The 9,180-nt window shown below is 45.9% G+C and overlaps 1 non-coding gene across 1 annotated transcript; it reads left to right on the plus strand.

Annotated features, from left to right (window-relative positions):
* The first annotated feature begins 383 nt into the window (after positions 1-383).
* Positions 384-523, plus strand: LOC116563066. Its single transcript, XR_004274202.1, has one exon. It is a non-coding gene; the product is annotated as a U4 spliceosomal RNA (small nuclear RNA).
* The last annotated feature ends 8,657 nt before the right edge of the window (positions 524-9,180 follow it).

The following is a 9,180-nucleotide window of genomic DNA, read 5'->3' on the forward strand; positions in this document are numbered from 1 at the left end:
CCAGGTTGAAGTGCAGTGGCACAATCTCAGCTCACTGCAACCTCCGCTTCCGGGGTTCAAGCAATTCTCCTGCCTCAGCTTTCTGAGTAACTGGGACTACAGGCATGCATAATCATACCTGGTTAATTTTTTGTATTTTTAGTAGAGATGGGTTTTCGCCATGTTGGCAAAACTGGTCTCAAACTCCTGACCTCAAGTGTTCTGCCTGCCTCAGCCTCTCAAAGTGCTGAGATTACAGGCATGAGCCACTTCGTCTGACCACACACACACAAAAAAAAATAGAAAAATATAAAAATAAGCTTTGCGGGGGAGGATTGGAGTGGATCAGCGCCTTCCTTTCTCCCCTCCCCCTTCAAAAAAAAAAAAAGAAAGAAAAAAAAAAAAGCTTTGCGCAGTGGCAGTATCATAGCCAATGAGGTTTATCCGAGACACGATTATTGCTAATCGAAAACTTTTCCCAATACCCGCCATGATGACTTGAAATATAGTTGGCATTGGCAGTTTTTGACAGTCTCTACGGAGACTGAATTATAAAAAAAAGGGGAAAAAAAAGTATCCTGGGGAGGAGGGATGAAGAGAGACTAGTTAATGGGTACAAACATAAAGTTAGATAGAATAAGTTATTTATTATTTTTATTTATTTATTTTATAAAGACGGGGTTTCACCATGTTGGTCAGGCTGGTCTTGAACTCCCGACCTCAGGTGATCTACCCGCCTTGGCCTCCAAAGTGCTTGGATTACAGGCGTGAGCCACCACAACTGGCCTGATAGAATAAGTTATAATGTTCCATAGCAGAGTAGGGTGACTACAGTTAACAAGAATCCAGTGTATATTTCAAAATTGCTAGAAGTGGCTGGGTGCAGTGGCTCACATCTGTAATCCTGGTACTTTAGGTGGCCGAGCCAGGTGGCTTGCTTGAACCCAGGAGTCAAAACCAGCCCGGGCAACATGGTGAAACCCTGTTTCTACAAAAAACACAAAAATTAGCCACACGTTGTGGTGGGCTCCTGTGGTCCTAGCTGCTTGGGAAGCTGAGGCTGGAGGATCACTTGAGCCCGGAAAGTGGAGGTGCACTGGGCTGAGATCGCAACACCCCACTTTGGCATGGGTGGACAGAGTGAGACCCCTGTTTCCAATAAATTAATTAAATTAAAGAAAACAAAACAAAATACTTGAAGAGAGAATGCTTGCAACACATAGAAATAATCATTACCACCGGGCTCGGTGGCTTACGCCTGTAATCCCACACTTTGGGAGGCTGAGGCGGGGGTATCAGGAAGTCAGGAGATCAAGACCAGCCTGACTAACAGGTTGAAACCCTGTCTTGACAAATATACAAAAATTAGCCAGGTGTGGTGGTGCATGCCTATAATCCCAGCTACTCAGGAGGCTGAGGCAGAAGAATTGATTGTACCCTGGAGGCGGAGGTTGCAGTGAGCTGAGATTGTGCCACTGCACTCCAGCCTGGGTGACAGAGCGAGACTCCTTCTCAAAAAAAAGAAATGATAACGACTTCAGGTGATGGATACTCTAAATACCCTGACTTGATTAGTACACATTCTATGAAAGTAACAAAATACCACATGTACCCCATAACTATGTACAAATATTATGAATCAATATTTTTTTAATATCACGAGGACAGATGAATTTTCAAGGTGAGCAGAAACTAAACCATTACCTATGAACCATCTCTCTGAAAACACCCAAAAATGAGCATTTCAGCCAGAACAGGCACCTGGTGCAGTTCTCTGATGAGGCTCCAGGTCTGGGCCCTGCCCACCTTCTAAGCCACATCCCTTACCTCCCAAGTAGGAGACATCCAAGTCCTCTAAAAGCTGCCTCCAAATCTCAAATCTCATTTTTGGCTTCAATAAAATCCTTCCTAAACACCGTCCTAAAATGCTGCATGATATTCCACGGAACAGCCCAGTGCAGTTGCTTGCGCCTGTAATCCCAGCACTGGAGGCCAAGGCGGAGGCGGGTGGATCACGAGGTCAGGAGTTCGAGAAGAGCCAGACCAACATGGTGAAAACCCATCTCTACTAAAAATACCAAAAAAAATTAGCCGGTGTGGTGGCATGCGGCTGTAATCCCAGCTACTCAGGAGGCTGAGGCAGGAGAATTGCTTAAACCTGGGAGGCAGAAGTTACAATAAGCCGAGATTGCGCCACTGCACTCCAGCCTGGGTGAAACAGCAAGACTCTGTCTGAAAAAACAAAAACAACAACAAAAAACATTCTAAGGAGCTACAATAAAATGCCCATAACTAAGGCCTGTGATTGCCTATTTAGATCTTTCTGATTTTTCTTTCTCATTAAGAACTTTGTAACTAAAAAAAGAAAAAAGAACTTTGTTACTAACAAAGGCAGTAGATTAAAAAAAAGTCTTTCCAATGTTCTCCTTCACAATCCACTCTCAGAGGAAGGAAGGAGCGGTGATTACTGTTAATGCGATGACTTTGTAGCAGGAAATGCAGGCTGGAGCCAGGCTTCTCTTCTAGAGAAGCTCCCGCCCCCATTTCAGCCTTAATGAGGGACCCTGCTCCCTTCATTCACTTTAAAATGTCCCTGTGGAGGGCAACGAAGTCCTCACTCCCTCACCCCTCCCCTGCCCCTGCAAGTGAAAGGAGTTCATTAAGAAGTAGTTTCCCAGGCAGGGAGGATTCCTGCTGGGAATTTCCCCAGGGGGCCAGGTTTTCCCTAGGAGAAAGGTCTGACCCTTCACACTCTGAAATGGCAAAGGGCATTTTTTTAAAATCAAACTTTTAATTTTGAGATCATTGTAGATTCACATACGGTTTTAAGAAATAATACGGAGACATTCCTAGTGCCCATTACCCAGTTTCCCTTGATGGAAAGATCCCACAGTGCCATAACCAAGATATTGACATTGATATAGTCAAGATGCTGAACACTTCCATGGCAGCAAGGATCTCCCATGTTGCCGAAGGGCATTTTACAGAAGGGACAAGCTCCAGATCCTCTTTCTACCAAAACCCAGAAGAAAATGCTAGGAACATTTTCAGGTTAAAACAAACAAACAAACAAACAAACAGTATCCTCATCAAGATCTTCAACATTAGTTCCTTTATTATAAAAGCACATAACAAAAATGTAAAAATACAGTTGACCTAGCCTCTTGACATCTATGTCATGAAAGTCACTGACAAAGGAAGGCTGGAGAGTTGCCTAGAAGAAAAAAAATTAGCTGGGCATGCTGGTGCACACCTGCAGTCCCAGCTACTTGGGAGGCTGAGGCAGGAGAATCTCTTGAACTTAGGAGGAGGAGGCTGTGGTGAGCCGAGATCATGCCACTGCACCCCAGCCTGGTAACAAAGTGAGACTCCGTCTCAAAAAGAAAAAAAAAAAAAAAAAAAAGACAGCAATCCAATGCGTGATTCTAGATGGAGGTAAACAATTGCTGTAAAAGACATCATTGGGCCGGGCGCGGTGGCTCACACCTGTAACCCCAGCACTTTGGGAGGCCGAGGCGGGTGGATCACAAGGTCAAGAGATCGAGACCATCCTGGTCAACACGGTGAAACCCCGTCTCTACTAAAAATACAAAAAATTAACTGGGCATGGTGGCGCGTGCCTGTAATCCCAGCTACTCAGGAGGCTGAGGCAGGAGAATTGCCTGAACCCAGGAGGCGGAGGTTGCGGTGAGCCGAGATCGCGCCATTGCACTCCAGCCTGGGTAACAAGAGCGAAACTCAGTCCCCCCCAAAAAAAAAAAAAAAAAAAGAAGACATCATTGGCACAACATAAATGTACTTAACACTACTGAATGCTGCACTTGGAAATAGTTAAGATGGGCTGGGCGCAGTGGCTCACACCTGTAATTCCAGCACTTTGGGAGGCCGAGGAGGGCGAATCACGAGGTCAAGAGATCAAGACCATCCTGGCCAACATGGTGAAATGCTGTCTCTACTAAAAATACAAAAATTAGCTGGGCATGGTGGTGCATGCTTGTAGTCCAGCTACTGGGGAGGCTAAGGCAGGAGAATCGCTTGAACCGGGGAGGGGGAGGTTGCAGTGAGCCGAGATCGCACCGCTGCATTCCAACCTGGTGACAGAGCAACACACATTCTCAAAAAAAAAAAAAAAGTTAAGATGGGAGGTAGTGTAGTCCCAGCTATCAGATAGGCTGAGGCAGGAGGATCCCCTGAGTCTAGGAGCTGCAGGCCTTGGCAACATAGTGAGATCTTGTCTTCAAAGAAATAAGAAGAAATAGTTAAAATCATAAATTTTATGTGCTTTTTTTAAAAGCCACAATACAAAAAAAAAATTATTGTGACAATTGAAATCTGAACACCTACTGTAGATTAGATAATAATATTATATCAATGTTCAATTTCCTGAACTTGATGAATGTAATTTGGTTATGGGAGAATGTCTTTGTTCTTACGAAATATATGCTCAAAGTACTTAAGGTAAAAGTAGATAAAATGGTTCAGGGAAAAAAATGAGTCAACACGTGGTAATGTAGAGATTATTGATTAATTTAGAAATTAATGGCTCTGAGCATGCTGGAAGCCAGAGGGAGATGGGTCGATTTCACCTCTAGTTTTTCATCCTTACACAGGTAAATTAATGTAGATAAATTTCTCTTGTTGGACCTACAGTACAGTTCCAACTCTCCAATTTCTATCTAGGACATGGTGATGAGTTTGTTTACCTGTTCAAAAATCTTCCTTCAAATGGCAGGATTTTTTTGTTAGGTTAAATTTTAGAAGTAGAATTCCTGGGGTAAGGTTTAAGCCTTTTTAAGATCCTCTGGCCTAAGCTCCAATAGACATTTAAGCTGTCCCCTCTAGAAATTTGCTTTTTAAAGGACCCTTTGGCAGTTCCTACTTTGAGGGTGTGGGTGATAATGTCTCTACCTTTTGGGACTCTCACCCCTCATTTCAAATTCATGCTAGGAATCACTTTGCCTGAGAAAATGAGGCCTGGATCTCCATTGTCTGCTTTGTTTTTCTCTGCAGAACCATTATAAAGTGAATGCCTGGCCTGCCATGCTTTAGGCCAGTAATGCATATCACTGCTGGGTGCTGTGAACACAACCCGGGGTGTAACAGGTGTAACCGTGGGGGAACTACCTCTAGAACTTTCTTTTCTGGACTGTTTTCATCATCTGAAAGATGGAGGAGTCCATTCATTTATTTCAGTAGTAGGTATTTATTGAGAACCTACTATGTGCCAGGCCCTGTGTTCGGTGTCAGGGACACAGCAGTGAATAATACAGACGACTGGTCTGCCTTTATATTGCTCAAAATCTAATGAGGGAGACACACCTTATATGAAGAGTCACTGAAAGACCTTGCAAAGGAGATAAATGCTAGCAAGGAGAGTAGGAGGCTGTCAACAGCTCTAACGGGGGTCAACCCGTCTGGTGGAGGGAAGGTTAAGCAGACTGATTAGTTAGCCTCTGTTGGGCCCTGGGAGAAGAGTGATTTCAGGGGAAGCCTGGGGGCCTTGGGCATGTCACCCCTACCTTCTCCCCTACTCTGCAGGTCAGCATAAGGAAGCCAGGGTTATCAGCGGGCTGTGTAGATGGACTTCATGAAGCTTGGAGGGTCAGAGTCCTGAAAAGAGGAGATAAGAACAGGTTTGGACAAGAAGAATCCATCCCCTCTATGTTTATCTCAAAATGGTAGAGCAAGATGAGTCTGGGCCCAGAGCAAATCCAGGAAGTAGAATCCAGGAAGCAGAGAGATGAGTCAAGAATGACGCTAAGGTTTTGGGCTTCGTTCCATGTTGTATTATCTGCCCCATTTGACAGTGAAGGAAGCAGATGCCCAGAGAAGGGAAGACACCTGTTTGAGGTCACACAGCAGGTTACTAGGAGAATGAGAATAGAACCCAGGCTGCTGAGCCTTTCCCCTTAACCATCTCATCTTCCTCAGAAGTCAAGCCTGAGCTTCCAAAAATAAGGAACCCAGGTCCAGGAAAACTAGCTGTTTTGTCCGAGGGTGAGGGATAAGATAATGATGAGTCAGGGTGTCAGGGAAACAAACATTTACTGATTACTTAATGTGGGAGTAGATGTGGTCCCTACTATCAGGAAGCTCAAAGTGTAAATGAATTAAAGTCAATGTGACCAGGCACCGTGGCTCATGCCTGTAATCCCAGCACTTTGGGAGGCCAAGGCAGGTGGATCACCTGAGGTCAGGAAGTCAAGACCAGCCTGGCCAACAGGGTGAAACCCCTTCCCTACTAAAAATACAAAAATTAGCCAGGCGTGGTAGTGCGTGTCTGTAATCCCAGCTACTTAGGAGGCTGAGGCAAGAGAATCACTTGACCCTGGAAGGTGAGATCGTGCCAATACACTCCAGCCTGGGTGACAGCATGAGACTCCAACTCAAAAAAAAAGCAGAACAACAACAACAAAATAAAGTCAACATTACTTCATTCTATGAACAACATCGAACGTCAAATTTGGAGGGGGCCATGGGATATTCTCCAGGGAGCAAAAATAGGTCATGTCTGACAGAGTGAGGCATGGCATCTCTTTCAAGGGCCAGGATGGAGAAATAAATCAGTGGGGTCAGGTCTGGGCCCCAATTCAAAAGCCACAAAGACAAATTACAGACTTTGATTTGCAAAGGAGCCTCTTCTCATGAGGGCCACTGTACGGCATCCAGTAATAATAACCCCACTATTATGATAAAAACAAGCATTCATTCATTTGATGTCTTGTCTGGAGAAATGGGGATACAACATTATCCACAGACATAGAGACCACTGCAGCATAAAGGGAGGGCTTTCCTGTTTTTTGTCTGTTTGTTTTCTTTTCTTTTTTTTTTTTTGAGACGGAGTTTCGCTCTTGTTACCCAGGCTGGAGTGCAATGGCGCGATCTCGGCTCACCGCAACCTCCGCCTCCTGGGTTCAGGCAATTCTCCTGCCTCAGCCTCCCGAGTAGCTGGGATTACAGGCACGTGCCACCATGCCCAGCTAATTTTTTGTATTTTTAGTAGAGACGGGGTTTCACCATATTGACCAGGATGGTCTCGATCTCTTGACCTCGTGATCTACCCGCCTCAGCCTCCCAAAGTGCTGGGATTACAGGCGTGAGCCACCGCGCCCAGCCTGTTTGTTTTCTGATGGGTGTCACTATGTTGCTCAGGCTGGTCTTGAACTTCTGGGCTCAAACGATATTCCTGCCTCAGCTTCTAAAATTTCTAGGATTACACAGGCGTGAGCCACCATGCCTGGCATCCTGTCTTCTATTAAATACTGCTGTGCCAGGCATGGTGTAGTGTACTTACTCCGACTTGATAATGTCACTGAAAACCCTGCAAAGACTCCAATTGCTGAAGGTGTGTATGTTCTTATTCCTGTCTTCTTCACCAGAGTCCACCTTCCTCTCCAACTGTGTGCTCCGGCCACGTGGGCCTCCCCTCCATTCCTTGCCCAAGCCAGGCTCCTTGTGCCTCAGGGCCTTAGCAAGTACTGTTTCTAATGCCCAGATCACTTTTCCCTCACTCCTTTGCCTGCTGCTTACTTAACCACTGCATCCCGTCAGATCTCTGCATGACCATTACTTCTTTTCTTTTTTCTTTTTTTTGAGACAGAGTCTTGCTTTGTCACCCAGGCTGGAGTGCAGTGGCAAGATCTCGATTCACTGCAACTTCCACCTCCTGGATTCAAGTGATTCTCCTGCCTCAGCCTCCCGAGTAGCTGGGATTACAAGAGCACGAGCACGCCACCAGGTCCAGATAATTCTTTTTTTTTAGGCGGAGTCTCCTCGCTCTTGTTGCTCAGGCTGGAGTGCAGTGGCGTGATCTCGGCTCACTGCAGCCTCCACCTCCCAGGTTCAAGTGATTGTCCTGATTTAGCCTCCTGAATAGCTGGGATTACAGGCGTGAGCCACCATGTGCAGCTAATTTTTGTATTTTTAATAGACACTGGGTTTCTCCATGTTGGTGAGGTTGGTCTCAAACTCCTCACCTCAGGTGATCCGTCCACCTCAGCCTCCCAAAGTGCTGGAATTACAGGCATGAGCCACAGCACCTGGCCCTTTTTTCTTTTTTTGATATGGAGTCTTGCTCTGTCTCCCAGGCTGGAGTGCAGTGGTTGGATCTTGGCTCACTGCAGTCTCCGCCTCCCAGATTTAAGCAATTCTCTCGCCTCAGCCTCCCAGTAGCTGGGATTACAGGCATCGGCTATCATCCCTGGCTAATTTTTGCAATTTTGTAAAGATAGCGTTTTACCATGTTTGCCAGGCTGGTCTTGAACTCCTGACCTGAAGTGATCTGCCTGCGTAGGCCTCCCAAAACATGATTGTTACTTCTTCAGGAAAGATTTATCAGGTTCCATGACCTAATTAATCTTCCTTTTATAATACTCTGTCCTGGTCATAGCATTTAATACAATTGTAGGCCCGGCACAGTGGCTCATGCTGTATTCCCAGCACTTTGGGAGGCTGAGACAGGTGGATCACGAGGTCAGGCATTCTAGACAGTCTGACCAACACTAAAAATACAAAATTAGCTGTTTGTGGTGGTTCGCGCCTATAATCCCAGCTACTTGGGAGGCTGAGGCAGGAGAATGGCTTGAACTTGGGAGGCAGAGGTTGCAGTGAGCAGAGATCATGCCATTGCACTCCAGCCTGGGCAGCAGTAGCGAAACTCAGTCTCAAAAAAAAATTTGTAATTTCACAACTATTTGTGAGATAAATTTGATGAATGTCTACTCAGTTGTAAGCTGTGGGAGGGCAGAACAAGGACTCCGTGTTTTTGTTCTCAGCTTTATTCCTTACCACAGTGCCAACAATTCAATAAATAGGTACACCCCTCCTTTACCAAAGACTGAAATGGGAAGGACCCTCTGTGCCAGCTCTGCAGGGGATAGAGAGAGACAGGATGACCTCCCTCCATCTCAATCCCTCTCTACGCCCCAGGGCACCTCTCTCTTTAAAAGGAGGAGGAAAAAGGCCGGGCGCTGTGGCTCACGCCTATAATCCCAGCACTTTGGGAGGCTGAGGCGGGTGGATCACGAGGTCAAGAGATCGAGACCATCCTGGTCAACAAGGTGAAACCTCGTCTCTACTAAAAATACAAAAATTAGCTGGGCATGATGGTGCGTGCCTGTAGTCCCAGCTACTCGGGAGGCTGAGGCAGGAGAATTGCCTGAACCCAGGAGGCAGAGGTTGCGGTGAGCCGAGATCGCGCCA

This window comes from Sapajus apella, unplaced genomic scaffold, assembly GCF_009761245.1.
Source record: "Sapajus apella isolate SASKATOON/1434 unplaced genomic scaffold, GSC_monkey_1.0 scaffold33, whole genome shotgun sequence".
Lineage (NCBI taxonomy): Eukaryota > Metazoa > Chordata > Mammalia > Primates > Cebidae > Sapajus > Sapajus apella.